The 17031-nt window shown below is 33.1% G+C and overlaps 1 pseudogene; it reads left to right on the forward strand.

Moving 5' to 3' along the window:
* Positions 1–14192: 14192 nt before the first annotated feature.
* On the forward strand, positions 14193–16314 carry LOC125060533 (annotated as a pseudogene).
* Positions 16315–17031: the final 717 nt, after the last annotated feature.

A 17031-nucleotide genomic window follows, 5' to 3' on the forward strand; every position in this document is an offset into this window, starting at 1 on the left:
GTATTTATCTGAAATCGTAACAAAAACCTCACGCGAGTATTAATCAATGGAATTCAATAAACCCAGCCTTAATCGAAGATTAATAATGCTTGCATTTGCTTAATAATTAAATCGTGAGTGAATTATTTTCCGAACGCTGTTCAAGCGAGTTAGTACTTATAACGCAATTACAACACCCTCGTCCAAACTGATTTAATATTTCTGACCGGTTCAAATGTTTTATGTTTTTAATATTGACTTGCGTTTATTAGCTTATAGGTATTAAAGTTAGTAATTCTGTGTGTTCTCATTTTTCGCAATAGTATTTATGAATTTAAAAAGATTATTCGTGGTAAAGGCTTGCAACCTGAATAACTTCATTTTTTGTCATTAAATCTATACTAATATTATAAAGAGGAAAGATTTGATTTTTTGTTTGTTTGAAATGAATAGGCTCCGAATCTACTGGACCGATTTCGAAAATTCTTTCACCGTTGGCAAGCTAAACTATTCTCGAGTGACATAGGCTATTTCATTTTCAAAAAAATTAGGGATGCTCACTAAAACTTAAATAATCTAACCCAAGGTGTAAAAAAATAATCAAAAAACTTCCTTCAATGGCGTACGCTGCGAAAACTATTAATGATAGAACATAATGATGTATTACAATTTTTCATGACACATCACTATCTTCTATCAATCTTTTATAGTTACGTCACAAAGCATCCTTTTATTATTTTTATTATTAAAATACGACCGCTAGAAAAGGCTCTATATTCGTACCTAGGTATTGATCCTTATCAAAATAAATACCAACGTTTCACATAAGCTACAATTTAATGGCATAACCACCAAAAAAGCATGGTAGATTGGTGTTCTCCTGCCGTTTCTCTTGAATAGTTTACTACTATGTAATATAACAAAAATCTTAGCCACAGCAACGCTTGGCCGAGTCTACTAGTGTAATATATGTATACTGTATGTGATAGTTAATATTTAGTTAACCATCACGGAAGATGCCACTAAAATGCTGTGTACAGATGTAATTGATCTTCAGGTTTACAAATGTTGTTTAGTGTGTAACTTTATGTATTTAATCAATCTCTTTTCTGTTTCTGTACGGAAAATAAAATAACAATTCAGTAGTTACAACCCTATTTGGGTTTAGGTCTTATATTGTATTTAATCATTTTCTTTTGAGGAGACCTTTTGTTCGTAATATTTTGGGTCAAAACTAATTTCCTCCGATGTTTTCCGTCACCGTAGGACCAAAAAGACAATTCATAGATACATATCCGTATCGAACACACAGTTGACATTCGCACGCTTAAGTCGTCTGTTTATTAGTTTAGCTTATAATATAGTACGTCCATTTTGAAAAGAGCATAGCAATTATTAAAAGGCCGGCATCGCACTAGCGAGCCCTCTGGCATCGAGTCTCTATGGGCGGACATCAGCTGTTAATTATGTCATCATTATGTCTTCAAGAAATGGAAAAGGAGTATTAGGCGAATTATCAAGCGCACAAGCACTACCCAATCTAAATGGATTTTTTTACGAGTTCGGTGAAGATAATATTGACGTGAATGTCGGCTTGACAACCAAAGGATAGCGTAGCATAAAAATGGCAAATGAAACAGATGCATTGCTATGTTGTCTGGAAAATCTAAATGATTTAGTGATTAACGGTTAACTGTGCATATAGCATTTAAAATAACGTTTCTGATTTACAAAATTATTGTTATTTTCCAGGATCAATTGATAACGTCGAAGTATTAAGATGTAGTCTTTGTAAGGGTGAGTCAACAAAAAAAGATATAATACATGTTCTTAAGATCCTTAGATGTGTTATGGTTAGACCATTGTCAGATAAATTGATAAATAATAGCTTAAGTAAAATACGTATCCAAGAAAAGCCCCCACTGACTAATTAGTTTGCGAGTGTTTTGCTAAACAATGCTGCCACATATTGGAATATTTTTTCATTTAATATAAGGCGACCTTTTAAATTCTAGGCAAGTACTAATTAATTTGAACCCAAATCTAACTTCTTTGATTTATTCCACTTACAAGTTGGGGTTGGAATAAAATCGAGATATAAATCTGGACCCATGTTACCGCAAATTACGAGTCACTTTGACCTCAAGGACCCCTGTCGAGTTTTTCAAATACATCGATGGAGGTTCTATTAATTATTTCTTTTGGGTCATCTTATGACCTTTTTTCGAAGGAATATTTTATAACGGATTTCTATTAATAGCAAATTTTCATGTAATAAACGCGAAATAAAATAAAACGTTTCGTGCTTGTTAAATTAAGGAATTATTAAAGTTTATTGCCAGTTCTTCACTTCCGTTCTATGCCCTTGATTTGAGAACTGGCAGTAAATGTAAAATTAGAAGCATTTAATGTATATTTCTTTTTTGACGTTCATAAGTGTACATTGTGTTACATGAATAAATTATTTTTTATTTGACTTGACTTGACTAAAGTTAGTCAGTCTTGAGGTAATATTTGTACTGATATATATTACTAACATACGATGACATGACGTAAGTCGACGACGACACGAAACATTTTTTCCGAGAATAGATTTTTAGAATTCCAGTTTATATGAGGTGAGAATTAGCAAACTAAGATGACCACAGTTCTGATCCCGAGTAACTGTGATTGCTGCTACTGACATACACATAATTGTAACCGTTTTGAATTGTTTTTCTGAATTTTTCTCTCGTTATGGTTGTAAAATATTTATGGTAGCCATATAGTGATATACAAAATCCTTGTTTGTGTATTGAGCTTTTTATTCCTTATTTCTTTGCTTAGCAGAATTCCTACAGCTTAGTATAAAATATCTAAACAATTACATTATACACAAAAGCCAAAAACGGAATAAACCTTCAATAATAAACAGTTTAATGTGTAAAAACACAAAAAAATAACGTAATCTTCAAGAAAAGAGCGTACCATTTCTTAAAAGGCCGGCAACGCACACGCGAGTGTTCTTGAATTGAGTGTCCATGACGGCGGCATCACTTAACATCAGATGACCTCCTGCCCAGAAGGGGAAAATGTAAAAAAATATTTTTTTTTTAAATTGTCTATTTCTTTTTTTAAACTGAGTTTAAATTTAAACCTAATGACATCACATTAACCAAAAACTCAATGCAATTATATTAAAATCAACCAGCGTTTATTTAAATATTATTAGTACGGTTCTCACCTACCATATTTTAACTATTTTATGGTATGTAAATATTTTGTAATAATTCAGTTATTACGAAACAATTAGGCAACTGAGAGGGTGTTGTGTGCCCGCCGGCTGATTTTGATGACTTTACTTAATTCAATTCCAAATATATTACTAGGAAATTCAATGAACGCACCCCATGTTTTCGTCTGGAGTACTAATTTTTAAATATAGCTAATAAAGTGCCTTAAAAGCGTAGAAGTCTTAAAACGGTGATATTTTCCTTTACATGCATATTATGTATGAAGCGCTATTTTCCTTAAGTTAAATTTTCGTCGAAAATTGTATCTAGGATTTTCAGGTATACGCCATATGAATTAACCACAATATGGAGGCGATCAATAGTCGATTCATGTATATGTTAGTAATATTTTTTTGGAATGAAGTTCTTTACGGCAGGCTTGGAGGAGATAGGGATTTTGCTGCGCGACCCAACTGAAAAAGTGTGATAGTAAAACCGTAAGAAAAAGTCCGTGGAATAAAACCGTTAAATGAGACGTGCGCAGGCGCGACAGTCGTATACACAAGCGAGTAGTGTATAATAACCTTTCTCTTTCTCCCTCTTTCTTCTTTGTTATTTTAGTTGATATTTTGAATTACGATTTTTTTATTTTACGTAATTTATAATTTCCTAAAATAATGAATTTCCTAAATACTTTCCTGTACTTAAATAAAAACTAATCAGCAAAATTTAAGAGAAAAATCAAGAAAACCTACATAAAATTGAGCACGTATTTTTTCGCAAATTGTGTAGATTCTACATTAGTCGAAGGAACTTCGTTCCTAACTGGTGTCCCACGACACCACATCTTTTTATATTAATATAATTTATATCAAAATATATTATGTATTTTTAAAGAACAGTGATATTATCTATTTAATAATAATAATTTGGTTAGTTTCGTTTATAAAAATTTAAACACTACATTCAACTTCTGATAGTGCCATATCTTTTCGAAGGTTGGCGATTATCACGGCTACTTTAATTTTAGATGTCGCGCTTCTAAACAATGACTTGGTGCTTTGACCAAACCATCGTCTAAGGTTTATCAACCAAGAACTGCGTCTGCGGCCAGGTCTCCTTCTACCTGCCACTTTGCCTTGTTTGATTAGTTGAAGGATCTCGTATTTTTCAGTGTTACGAAAGACGTGTCTGAAATACTCAAGTTTCCTTTTCTTAACCGTCATAAGCACTTCTTTGTTCTTCTGTATTCTTTACAGCACGGTTGTATTTCGTATGCGGTCTGTCCAAGATATATCGCCAGATCTCGAACGATTCCAGTTTTTTTGGACATATTCTCTGTCAGCGTCCAAGATTCTACGCCATAGAGCAGCACAGAGAAGACGCAACATCGCGCAATCCGCTTTCTAAGCTGTTACACTACATTAGTTTAAAACAATTGCAACACAAAAAAAAACGTATTAAATCTGGAAAGCAATTTTATAGCATAATTGAATATATTAAAAATAACAATGTTCACCGTCTCGTTTACTTTTATGAATGGTTCAAAATTGCTTTTTGCAAACAATATAAAAATGTTTGTCTTCAGAGCCCGAGGTGTCATCTAAATGAAGATGTAATGAAAAAAGCCGAAATTTGCAATTTTGGTATACAATCAAATTTTACTTAAGGATTAATTTTAACATAATTTTGTCTTTAAAAAAATGTTTATCTACTACTTAAGGCATTTATTAAGCAAGTATTTTAATGGGTATTATCGTTTCATACAGTATCGGACTTAAATGCTAAACGATTTCTAAGAATTTCTCGTCTTTTACTAAGAAAATTTAAGTAATAACCCAAAGTTAGGAAGTTGAGTGTTTTAACACCCATTTACCTTCGACGCATGTTGATGTCCATCGCGTCCTCTCGTAAAATTGTTGTATCCATCACAAAAATAAGTGTTATTAACTGTACTTCGTGCCAAAGCTATTTATGAAATCTTCGACTCGTAGCAATTCCAACTCATATTGACACATCAAGGTCCTCCTCGTGTAGACTCTTCATTCTCCTCCTTTCTTCTCTCCAACTCCAACTGAGATTAACCAAACCTCATTGAAACAGCTAGGAAACCCGGGAATCAGACAAAGATAAGAAGTATAAAAACACAGAAAAACTTTTTACGATTTCTCAAAACAGAGCTAGCTAGATATTGAACTTAATTAGGTACTGTAGTTTAGAAGAAGTATGTGACCTTATATTTCTCCCTATACATACATACTGTATCACATATACTAAACATATGTGCGTCACGGTATTTGAAGCTACAAATCAATTATCCCGTAACATCTGTACCTGTTAGTTTCAGACAACGTGTGTCTTCCACAAATCTGTCAGCTGAGGTAATTACTTACACTGAAATCCAATTTAACCGCACAATTTATACTTAGTTTCCGCGAACGGTATTTAAGTGTTATTCTCAAAGCACGCGATATTCTAGGAGATATTTTAAGTAGCTATAATGTATAGTGAATATTTTGTGATTCATTCGGTATGATAATACCCAATTAAATGTTTATGCGTAATTATTATTTTTATTTCCTTTGGAATAGAGACTCTTGGGCCGTTCAAGTGCACAGGCGCTAAATAAAGATTTAAGTTGGAGCCTGAGATAGTACTGGTGACCCCTGAGCTGGTGCTTTCCTCGCTCAACGAATAAGTATCACAATACAACGAGGAAATGCTACCAGCGTTAAAGGTAAACTGTCAGAGAGACCAAACCTTTTAAATTCGTTTTAGTTTTCTATTTATTAACGTTTAATTATTATTATTATTACTATATAGATAAAGAATATTGTAAATACTGTATATTTGTGTGTTGGAAATATATGTTTTGTGAACACCTAAGAAAGGCGTCAAACCCATATTTCATAAAGAAAACCTTATTTTCTATGTAGAAAAATGTCGCAGAAAATTGAAAGCGAATGCTTATGAATATACGTCATAAAATAATACACCCCATTCCACGGAATATGAGAAGGTATCAGGAGTAAATTGTATTCAATTTAGTCTTCAAATCCATAAACACCCGACTCCATCCAAAAACAAAAAGTGACTATAACTTTTGTCAACTTATTGTCTTGGACTGTGAATAATTTTACGTTCAGAGATAACTTTTATCTACATACATATCGTGAGACATAGGGGTCAAAAAGTTCGCAGAATGACAGGGAAGGCTAATTAATGCAACATTAAACTATTAACATTAAAATACTCCCTTACCCCTGATACATTTATCAGAACTGTCAAATAACTTGTTAATCGTCGAAAAAAAAAAAATTTGTCCTCGTCGTCAAAATAGGCCGAAATTGTCGACTTCACTTCATCATGGACGCAAAACTTTTTTCTACGCAGTTTTTTCTTCATTTTGGAAACAAATAATAGTCGCTAATGGCCAGGTCGAGGCTGTAGGGTGGGTTGTACAAAACCGTATCAGAGAATGGCAGCCGTCGCATCGCAACAAGGCTGGTGTGCGCGGGCGCATCGTCGTGCGACTTACTAAACTTTTAACGCTTCTGGGGAGGGGGAATAGAAAGAGACAGAGCAAGAGTGAATGCGTGGCACTCGAACGCATGTGGTTTACCTGTTACAGGCCAACACGAGCGTTAGCAACTAGTAGCGTCCAATATTCCAACGCAAGAGGAAGAGAGAAAGAAAGATACACAAAGGTAGAAAGTATGAGTAAGAGAGTGAGTATGTAGATCCCAAGCACATGCGCGTGCTATTCTCGATATGCAGCGAAGTAATCAATGTTTATTAAAATAGTTTCACTTCTTCCGCGCGGAAGGACTCCACGCACTATTTTTTTATTTGGCATGATGTTACGAAACAGTGCGAACAAATCGCACTCAGATTATCAGCATAGTAGATCGATTCGAGTAATCCAGTGGTTTTTATCGTTCCCTTAGATTGCATCTGTCCCTTTCACTAGATAAATGATCAAGGCGTCGATTAAGGTGATATCAGACGGTTCATTTTTTGTTCATTTTCACCTTTCATTCGGTACATTTCACTCGAAATGAAATGTCTGAACAAAAAATGAAACACGAGTGCCGAATGAATTCATTAGTGAACCGATCCAACAGTGTTGGATATTGGCATCCGGTATCTTTCATTCCCACTCCGAATGAACGAGAAATGAACGGTCTGAACACTGAGAGAACGTTCATTCGGATTCGGCCATTTTGTTTCGAGTCCTGTAGCCGACGGACATCACGTTGTCGACGAAGTTATAACTTTTTTTTTCTGTGTGTTATTATATTGTTTTCATCCGGCAAAATGATGTTCAAGTGGAACGATCAAAATACATTACTTTTTTTGGAGAACTTTAAAAATTATCAATGCCTTTGGAACTACAAAATTTTTGAATACAAAGACCGGACAATGCGGGCAAACTCTATAAAATCTCTAATCAGTGATTTAAACTTAGAGATTACTGAAGAATATATTAAACATAAAATAAAAACGATAAGGACCCGGTATACAACAGAATTAACCAAAATAAAGCAGTCTACTAAAAGCGGTTGCTCTTCTGACGATGTCTATTTACCGACCCTGTACTGGTTTAAACATGCAACTCTTTGATTAAATGATCACAAATTAAACTAATTCCAAGACGTACGACTTCATTCGATGACATATTTAAAAGAAATAACAATGAATGTTCATTTCTGTATCATTTCGTCTAAGCCGTGTGAACATAGAATGAAAAAAAATTAAGCATTCACTCGAGTGAACAATCATTCGAGTGAACCGTCTGATATCACCTTTACTATCCCTGACTCACGTACGACCTCTTTTCGACTTATATGAAACACTGCTCCGATTATAATCGTAGATAATTTAAAATAATATATTATAATAAAAACTAACTATTTGATTTAATTTTGAACTTTTTATAATGTCTAGTTGGTATTTATCCTTATAATCTTAACAATATGAAAAATATGATAATCATGGACGTGGAGTGATGCACCCGTCTGTTCGCGACAAGGTCTCGAGCGAAAGAGACAAGTACGACGGCTCGCTTGTGAGTACATTAAAATGGCGGCTTGTAGCGTGAAGTTAGGTATGAATCACTATTGACGAACTTCACTTTTATGTTTTTCTGCTTACAATATATATTTACGGTGCATCTACAAATTTGAATGCGCTAGTATAAATGTTAGTGAAAGGCGAAGAAATATTTTCTTAATCTATTATCCCAAAATTTAAGGATGTATCTTAGACCTTAGAGACAAGAAAACAATGTACAAGCGGTAATCACTTAAGCAGAACACAAATAAAGCTCTCTATCTCTAAGTGCTCTATAAAAACTGTGATATTGTAAGTCGATCCGACGCATCTATCAATGTAATGACGCTCGAAAGGTTAAGGATACTTTTTCCGATACGGATAATGGTAGATATTCGAGTGGTCTAGATTCGTTTAACGAGAAATATCCATCATTGCGATTCCAAAACTGGGTCGGTGAGCTGTCGGGGTAAATTATTGGACGCCTTTTTACGACTTCATTAGCGAAACCGGTAAACAAAAAATGTGGGTTATATTTCGTTAACATTTTGCTTGTATCGTATTAACACGAAATAACTTAAAATACCCTTTAAAAGCAGACAATTATCATCACTTTTTTATAGTACTGGTGGCAAATGGGCAGGCTCATTTGATGTCAAATGTTAACTCGTCGCATGGACACAATGTTAGAAATACGAATGCTGGCCAGCAAATGGAATCCCATTTTGTTGTTTCAAATCATTTAAATGAACTTTTATAAACGGGGATTGAAATGTGATATAGGTACGTTGATAAACCCTGATTAGTAAATTTTATTTCACCAATAATTAAACATGCTTAATAACTAGGCACACAGATGCTTAAAAGATTATTGAAATAGAAACTTGTTTTAATGTATAAGTATCAGAATTATTAAAAGGCTGTTATTAATAACTAAAGAAACATATATAGAATATTACATATATTTCCTGTATAAAGTGTTACTTTATTTTACTGTTTATTATTTTCTTTAAAGGGAGAAACAAATATTTATTTCAATAAAACCTAAATATAACAATCAAATATATACACATTCTAACTATATAAACTATATATGTATCCATTTTCTCGTTTAAAAGTATGATTTTTAAATAAATGAGAATATACCCCTTTGAGATCACCTGTGAGCGAATAGCGAGGTTTAGATTCAGGCAATCCATTCGGCAAATTTCAGACGATGCTATTGTAGACGGAACCGTCGACGATAAAGTTGGTGCTGTCAATGCAATACATCTACTTCATACAACTTTAATTGGAATTTGATTAATATACTGGAATAGGCTTTAACTAGTCTAGAGGTGAAATATACTTTAATATAAAGACATTGTAATTATATAATCTCGGTAAGTTAGCAGTTAACTTAAGACCTAAGTTAATATTTATTAGTTAAGATACTTATTAGGTTAATGCACATAGAATACACAACGCAAAAGCCAGGCACTTTTTAATCAAATTTTCCTAAAATACGAATGCTGTATTTATAATTATATGCACTTTTATTGGCTATTCGTTAATATCTAGTACTTTTCAGTAAATATATGCATTTATGTTACTATTTACATTATTAGTTAAAAGTGCAATTATAATTACAGCATTCGTTCATTGCAAACGAGTGAAATGGTGCATAAAGAAAGTGCAAAAAATTACAATAATTACAAAAAAGTTTTTATTTTTTATTTAAACGTTTTCCAGATAATTCCCCGACTATGTGGTCGTCGGAAGTGTTAAAAAGCTTACATAAATGTATTGGTAACCCGAATGTTTACTTTTATTACTATATTACTACTATTTCTTTTGACAACCCCCTGCATGACCCTCACAGCAAATCCCAAAAAGATGCACCTCAACCTAACATTGAGCATCCTTCAAACTCGTCAAAAATGTATATTGTCACAAGTCACGATTGAACAGATGGAAAGGATAGAGGTGTTTATGTTAGACTTTTAAAAGTTAGAGCGGTAGCTAATTATATTACAATTACTAAGTATGTAAAAAATTTACAAATATTTATAAATTTGAGTTCAAAATAAGCAACCTAAGGCAACGAATTTTCTTACATAAATCAATTATACATTTCTATAGGATCTTCAACGGCACCAAAAGCAATAATTGGCGACTAATTTCAGTAGAATGTAGGAACTGAGTGTTCCATTGAATATTGAATATTGAAATGCAATCATGCGGCGTCGCGGGAGTTAGGCCGTTTCTCCACTGCTCCGGTCCGGCAAACGTTAATTACCGATCCGATTTAGAAACTAACAACAGTACTTACGTGCTTCTCCACTACTCCGGCATCCGGTTTTTAACGATCCGATAACTTGCTAGATCGGAACGCGGTGTTTTATCGGTCCAAGTATATCCAAGAGGTTATAAATTATTATTCATAGGTTTATTTATAGTTTCTTGAATTTGAAAGAATCTGGATAACCCGGACCAAACCAAATCATGTTGCTATTTATTTATATTTTTATACCATAGTATTAGTGAACTATTTATTAAGTAGATTTAATTATTTCAAGATAGACAATATAAAAAAAGTAATAAACTAGCCAGAGCAATAAAATATTTAGAATATAGAACGTTTTATTAATAAAATTAAGTATATGGGTTTTAGTTAATATAAGTGTTGCATGATAAATACACAAGTATCGATTATTGTCGGATCGGATATAGTGGAGAAGCGCAATCCGGCTTTCCGATATTTTTCTCATGACTCATTCCGGTATCCGACGTCGGACCGGAGCAGTGGAGAAAGGGCCTTACTCTGTCAATTTGCGCCCGGACTAGTACACCGAATTAATTGAAGACATTTAGGGATTTAGTTTCTATAGATTTAATACGAAGTATTTTGACGTGATAACGTCTTTAAAATCGTTTTAGTCGGGTGACATGTTCAGAAACTTGTGTCACACCAAAACCTCACGAGCGCGATCGCAGGTATAACGAGAGAGAGACGGACCGATCTCCCGTCTCATCTCGAGCGCTGCCAGTCATTCCGTGAATGTATGAAGAAAAATGTATATCATAGTCGAATAAGTAAACTTGTCATTTTACACCCGAAATTTATCATCAAAAGTGTGAATAAAACGATAGATGTAATTTAAAATTTGAAAAAATTGTTATCTTCATTAATTCCTTACTTCCCAAAAACTTATATCACCAATAAGACGTTATCACGTAAACATCTCGATCGTAAACCTACTTTACAAACAACCAATATATTTTTTTTATTATTGATCAATACGCTAACCAATACAATAATACGTAAGAGCAATTCGGTAACGAATTTATGTCAGCGGCATTTTTTAAAATGTTACAGGAGGCTCACCTGATATTAAGTGATACCACCCATGGAAACTCACATTGCCAGGAGGCTCGCAAGTGCGTTACCGGCCTTTTAAGAAATTAGACGCTCTTATCTTGAAGGCCCCTAAGTCGAATTGGTTCGGAAATACTTCAGTGGGCAGCTGGTAAAGTGTGGTGCGCGGCAAAAATTGCCTTAAGAAACGCTCAGTTGTGGAACGACTATGGTATTTTGTATTTTGCTTTGACTTGTTTGTTTGTTTTTTGTATATAATTACAACATTTATTAATGTTTAAATGGTAAAAAAAAATACACTGTCGTTCAAAAATAGGAACTCTACATAGCTACGTTTAGGGTTAGGGTTAGGGTAGAAGGACTCCTTTCTCCGCAATTAGACTCGTGGTTGGTCCGTTCTGCGTACGAGTCCTGGCTAATTTAGCCAGCCTAGCTCCTTCCAGAAGCACAGAAGTCTCCTGGGCACTTCACAGGCTTCCCGGAGCGACCTCACCGTTCCGAGGATTTTTTCACGTTGATTAGCCACAGCCTCGCATTCCAGGACTACGTGGGTGACTGTTTCCTCTGCGCTGAAACAGCCTCTGCACAGGGGGCTGTCTGTCGCGCCTAGGACAAAAAGATGTTTATTTAGGAGGCAATGACCCGTTATTGTCCCTATCATTATTTTAAGGTTGGTTCTATTTAAGTTTAGTAGTCGCTTTGTCAGTTGCGGGTTTACTGCTGGCAGAGCCACTTTGGACTGTCTGCAGGCCGCAACATGCGACCATCGTTGTTGCTGGAGTTCAGCGGATCTCTGGCGAATCCAGGTTCGCACCAGCGAGAAGGGCAAAGGAAGGAGCGGATACGGGCCAGCAGGCATCATTCCGGAGCCTCTTCTCGCAAGCTCGTCTGCAGCATCATTGCCGAGAGATCCGTTGTGTCCCTTTATCCACTGCAAGGTAACCCTATTTATAACCATAGCTACGTTTATTAATAATAATAATTAAGTTATTGTAGCGACATCAACAAATTTAAACCTACATTACAACTGTTTAATGTTGGCGATTGGGACACTCTGGCCAGGAAGTGGTTCAACTTCCCTTTAGACCGACCATCTTTTTTTCACGTACTGATTAGTTGGTAGACTTATGTTCACACGAAAAATGTATTGCTTTTCTACATCTACCTAGGAACACTGACTCTTTAAGTTTAGTTTAGTTATTATAAATGCTGATGCAAAACAATGCCCATCGGAATGTCTTGCTTAAAACACTGTATGAATTTCCATAAAACGATAAAGTTCGCAACTGAATTAAACAGCAACTTAGGATGTTATGTAAATCATAACTTTTTAGATCAAAATCTTCAAAGGTAGCAGAAAATATAAACAGGACAAAGTAAGCGAATTGAATTCGAAAAGAGTTTTCCGAGATTAAAGTTTTGTGTATGCAGAAGTTTGCAAAACTTCCGCTGCACGAATATTGACTCAATATTTGAATTATGAAAGAATTATTTAATGATATATTATAATGTAATATTATATTACTTATTGAAAATAAATGTTTATGCCTCTATTTTTTATGTACAGATCATCCAATGAAGGCTTCAATGTCGTAGTGTTTGCAGGGTCAATAAAAAAAAAAATACGTGCGTACATACGTGAAAGTGAAACTTCTTTGGCGAACTAATTTTTAACTCTTGTTAATAGTTATACAAATCTAAAACTTTCGATTTCCCAGACATAGAGGGAGGGAAAAAGGAAGATATGTGAAGAATTTAATGAATTTAATTTAAATCTAAAGAATTTTCACTTTAAAAATAATATAAAAACCTTAGTTTTTATTTACATTATAATCTGTCCAAGCGTAAGTTATAATTAAATTTTGAAATTGTTTTCCGCCCCTAGTGAGTTGTGAAGAGCCGTCGGAACAGTGAATTCGCTGACGAAATGGGTACGCTATTGTTTTTGTAATTATACTGCCCTAAACACTAATCAGGCAATACTAGTCAATGACCAGTATTGCCTGATTAGAAGAAACTATAAAATAACTAGCTGACCTGGCAAACATTTGTTTTGCCATGTATATTATTTCTAGGAAATATTATTTTAGTTCAATAAAAATAACTATCTACAATAATAAAAAAATAAGGGTTGATCGTAGATGGGTGAAAATTAGGGGTTGTATCTTTTTTTGTATGCTGTATTATAAACAAATAAAAACAAAACAAAAACTCTAAAGAATAAAAAAAAATTGGTACCTTATCACTTGGAGGGTGTTAAAAGGTAGATAGTAGCCGATTCTCAGACCTACTAATAATACATATAAAATTTGATAAAAATCGGTCAAGCCGTTTCGGAGGAGTATGGTAACTAACATTGTGACACGAGAATTTAATATTTAATATATTTCTATGACAGGTTTAATTCTTAATACTTTTATATTTTTTTAAGGTTTTAAGTTAAAATAAACTAATAGTCTTCAAAATTATTTATAAAGAAATTCTTTAAGCCTTAGAAATTTTTCCACCTTAAAATTTGCAATTTTATATCATAATTGAATATAAGACTTAATAAAAGAGAAAATTCTCGTTAATAAATTTACAATTTATCGCTTATAACTCAGCCATTTTATTAGCGAAAATGACTTTATTCTACTAATCATAAAGATATTGGAACTTTATATTTTATCTTCGGAATTTGATCAGGGATAGTAGGAACATCTTTAAGTTTACTTATTCGAACTGAATTAGGAAATCCAGGATTTTTAATTGGTGACGACCAAATTTATAATACTATTGTAACAGCTCATGCTTTTATTATAATTTTTTTTATAGTTATACCCATTATAATTGGAGGATTTGGAAATTGATTAGTCCCATTAATACTAGGAGCTCCAGATATAGCTTTCCCCCGAATAAATAATATAAGATTTTGATTATTACCCCCTTCTTTAACTCTTCTTATTTCAAGCAGAATCGTAGAAAATGGAGCAGGAACAGGATGAACAGTGTACCCCCCACTATCATCAAATATTGCTCATAGAGGTTCATCAGTAGATTTAGCTATTTTTTCTTTACATTTAGCTGGAATTTCTTCAATTTTAGGAGCAATTAATTTTATTACAACTATTATTAATATACGTATTAGAAATATATCTTTTGATCAAATACCATTATTTGTATGATCAGTAGGAATTACTGCTTTACTTTTACTTCTTTCTTTACCGGTACTTGCAGGTGCTATTACAATACTTTTAACAGATCGAAATTTAAATACATCATTTTTTGATCCTGCTGGAGGAGGAGACCCAATTCTTTATCAACATCTATTTTGATTTTTTGGACATCCAGAAGTTTATATTTTAATTTTACCAGGATTTGGTATAATTTCTCATATCATTTCTCAAGAAAGAGGAAAAAAAGAAACTTTTGGTTCATTAGGAATAATTTATGCAATAATAGCAATTGGTCTTTTAGGATTTATTGTATGAGCTCATCATATATTCACAGTAGGAATAGATATTGATACCCGAGCTTATTTTACATCTGCAACAATAATTATTGCTGTTCCTACAGGAATTAAAATTTTTAGTTGATTAGCAACACTTTATGGAACTCAAATTAATTATAGACCTTCAATATTATGAAGATTAGGATTTGTATTTTTATTTACTGTTGGAGGTTTAACTGGAGTAATTTTAGCTAATTCTTCAATTGATATTATTCTCCATGACACATATTATGTTGTTGCTCATTTTCACTATGTTTTATCTATAGGAGCTGTATTTGCTATCTTAGGGGGATTTATTCATTGATACCCTCTTTTTACTGGGTTAAGTTTAAACGACTACTACTTAAAGATTCAATTTATTGTTATATTTATTGGAGTAAATTTAACTTTTTTCCCTCAACATTTCTTAGGATTAGCAGGAATACCTCGACGATACTCAGATTATCCAGATAATTATTTATCTTGAAATATTGTTTCATCTTTAGGATCTTATATCTCCTTAATTGCAACAATTATAATAATAATAATCATTTGAGAATCAATAATTAATCCTCGAATAATTATTTTTTCATTAAATATACCTTCATCTATTGAATGATATCAAAATCTTCCACCAGCAGAACATTCTTATAACGAATTACCAATTATAAGTAATTTCTAATATGGCAGATAATATGTAATGGATTTAAACCCCATTTATAAAGGTTTTCCTTTTTTTAGAAATGGCAACCTGATCAAATTTTAATTTACAAAATGGAGCTTCACCACTTATAGAACAAATAATTTTTTTTCATGATCATACTTTAATTATTTTATTAATAATTACTATTTTAGTAATATATTTAATAATAAATTTATTTTTTAATAAATTTATTAATCGATTTCTATTAGAAGGTCAAATAATCGAATTAATTTGAACTATTTTACCTGCTATTACTTTAATTTTTATTGCATTACCATCTTTACGGTTATTATATTTACTTGATGAATTAAATAATCCTTTAATTACCCTAAAATCTATTGGTCATCAATGATACTGAAGTTATGAATATTCAGATTTCAAAAATATTGAATTTGATTCTTATATAATTAATGAAATAGATAAACTTAATAATTTCCGATTATTAGATGTAGATAACCGAATTATTTTACCAATAAATAATCAAATTCGAATTTTAGTTACAGCAACAGATGTAATTCATTCCTGAACTATCCCTTCTTTAGGGGTAAAAGTTGATGCTAATCCATAGAGTTATCGAAACGAAAATCTCTGAGTGGACATCCTGGGGTCTTAGAACATCTACAGCGACCTTTCAGCAAGCAAAGCTTATGACAACGAAAAATATTTTTTGGCTCTAACAATACTTTCTGATAGTGAAGGAAAGTGTACTTCAGCTTTAGGTTGCTGTGGGGGATCCCCGACCAGACAGTCAACATAGGCTAAGTTCCAGAAGTTGTACCTGTTGTGTTGTTATCTTTAACGGTTTCAAAAACTTCGTTAGCACGTTTTATGGTATGACGTCATCGTATGCGCAGATTTTGGATGTGGCTAAATTTAGTACCGCTACCATTATGACATTGCAAAGAGATTTGACATATATCATGGTTCTCTGCCACAGCTAAGAGTAGAAATAGGACACAGTACCGATAATTTCATTATTTGGTTCAAATAGTTTAATTATTTATATAGTTTGTATTTTTGTACTTTCTATTATTAATTTTATGGTTGTTTTGTATTAACACTGTTTATTGTATCTACTTGATTTCGCTGGTCGTGTCCACATGTTATAGGGACGGCACAGCTTTTTATATTTTTGTATGTACGTCAAATTATATCATGTGTTTGTCCTAATTTTGTGGGCTAAATAAATATATATATATAATATACTAGCAAACTTGGCGAACTCTGTTTCGCCACCAAATGGCTTCGTTTTATGTAA

The sequence above is a fragment of the Pieris napi genome, chromosome 21 (genome assembly GCF_905475465.1).
Source record: "Pieris napi chromosome 21, ilPieNapi1.2, whole genome shotgun sequence".
Lineage (NCBI taxonomy): Eukaryota > Metazoa > Arthropoda > Insecta > Lepidoptera > Pieridae > Pieris > Pieris napi.